Raw genomic sequence first — 2,028 nt, 5'->3', positions numbered from 1 at the left:
AATTAATCAGTTACTAAACACATAATGGGACTTAGTCTTGAGTGGGAATTTTCTTCATGCCCCTCTTATGGCCTGGGAAACTTAATAAGAGGCCAACATGATAAAGGAGCCCCTGCTAAGGCAGACCTTATGGTAACAGAGGGAAAATGACAAGTGTACATGGTTAAATTATCAGCAACTGGTTAGCAAATTACCTGGTACTGAAATCAAATACTGAAGACCTAAAACGTCACATCTGAAATATATCCATATATTCCATAAGGCAAATAGTAAATGTCTTCAATGCGTCATTTTCATCAAAATTTCTCAGTGCCAAGTTAGCAATCTGTTCTCTGGTGAGTCATCTAGTTTGCTGGTGCTCATTAAAGGGGTAAAGTAGAATATCTTCATTACGGCCTTTGAACATCTCTGAGCGACTTTGTGAACTTTCACCATTGAAACTGGAGGCGGGGTTGGAGCTGGAGCCAGCAGCAGAGCTGTTCCCACCAGAGCGCCCTCTTCCATGCAGTGGAAGCTCACCAAAATCTGTTATTCTCTGCCTTGATGGGGAATGAAAAGGAAAACTTCCAGTTACTCTTGGTCCAGTAATGAAGAGTGTAATAATGGGAGACCTGTTAGGAATCACATAGGTTCTCCTGCCTGCAAGTTCAGGAAGTGTAAAGGTGCCTATAAAACCTCCACGTTCACTTTCATAAGGGACTGTGCTATTTGGGGTCTGGGACCTTGACCGAGTTCTGCTAGCTATGCTATCTTTCTGGTGGTATTCTCCCAGCAGAACTCTTCGGACTTGGATGGTTCTGTCTATGGTTGGAGGTCTTTGACCAGATTCTGCCGCTTCACCATTGGTACCCGTGTCTGAATAACATGTCCCTTGAGCGGCAGAATTTCTTGACCCAGAAGCCGCCAAAAGACCTCTACCTAGCAACTCAGGCCCAGTTATCTGCTGTCTCAAAGTCCCATGGCGAGGGGTTCTAGAACTTCCCTCGATCTCATTTACCAAAGGGTGCACAAAAGTATGAGATGAGACGCTACGATGAGATCTTCGTGGAATTTCATTTGCTGTGTGCAGAAGAGACCTACTTCTTTCAGCTCTGGCTCTGGGTCTTCTCCCGTGTTCTGGTTTGCGGCTTCTTGCCCTGCTCCGACCTCTGGTGGATGGCACTTCTGTTAATGCTTCAGCAGAACTGCGTTCTGACCTAGGTGGTCTGGCAGATGATGTCTCAGATGCTGAATTTTCCATTGGCCTTTGGCTGCTGCTGTCCATGTTTTCTGCACTAAGATTTGTAGCAGACGGTTCATTTCCGTTCTCTGGGGTTTGTCTTCCATTATTACGGTTCACACGTGTCTCTAAACTGAATCTGAGATCACCACTGTGTGGATTAGTGTGGTCCACTGCGCTCCAGGACAGATTTCTTCTCTGATCACTTCTTGTTGTATTGCCAGTCTGTCGGACAGAGTTAGGACAATCTATTATGGAGTCACCATTGGACACGTCATCTGAAGAGTCTTCAGGTCTATTTTCATCTGAGCTCTGCAGCGGGGGCGGCCCCTCTTTAATTTGCTGTAGTCTTCTGAGCAGCTCCTCCTCAGTACTTTGACACCGGGTGCCTAGTAAACTGTTGTCTCTCATAAGTCGATAGTCTTCTCCGCTCAGATTATTTACAAATCGATAGAAAGCTTCTTCCCGATCCAATAGATCCATCTGCCTTCTGCGCTGTTCTGCAGATTGGTCATTTCCTTTATCGCTGGAATCTGAGTTTTCCATCTTGATGAACAAGTGTAGGATTATCTGTCTGTTATGACATAGGACTGAAATCCAATAAACCGGTCTTTCAGTTTTCTTCACTAGGCTTTGGTGGTCCGGCCAGGAGGGGACTGGCTGGGCTCTGTGGCATCAGCTGCTGCCTTGGCTGCCTGAGCTCTGCCAGTTGACTGCCTCCCGCTCTCTAGCCCGCCTCTGAATGCCTGGGAGAGACCCGCCTCTAGCTCAGGAGCTCCGCCCATTCTGACGGGTAGCTCAGGCAGCCA

The 2,028-nt window shown here is 47.0% G+C and overlaps 1 pseudogene; it reads right to left on the bottom strand.

Annotated features, from left to right (window-relative positions):
- Window positions 1-229: 229 nt before the first annotated feature.
- LOC148117288 (E3 ubiquitin-protein ligase RLIM pseudogene) lies at window positions 230-1,811 on the bottom strand (annotated as a pseudogene).
- Window positions 1,812-2,028: the final 217 nt, after the last annotated feature.

This window comes from Myodes glareolus, chromosome X (genome assembly GCF_982192425.1).
Source record: "Myodes glareolus chromosome X, mMyoGla1.1, whole genome shotgun sequence".
Lineage (NCBI taxonomy): Eukaryota > Metazoa > Chordata > Mammalia > Rodentia > Cricetidae > Myodes > Myodes glareolus.
Note: the sequence above shows the minus strand (reverse complement) of the source record. Positions and strands in the feature narration are given on the sequence as shown.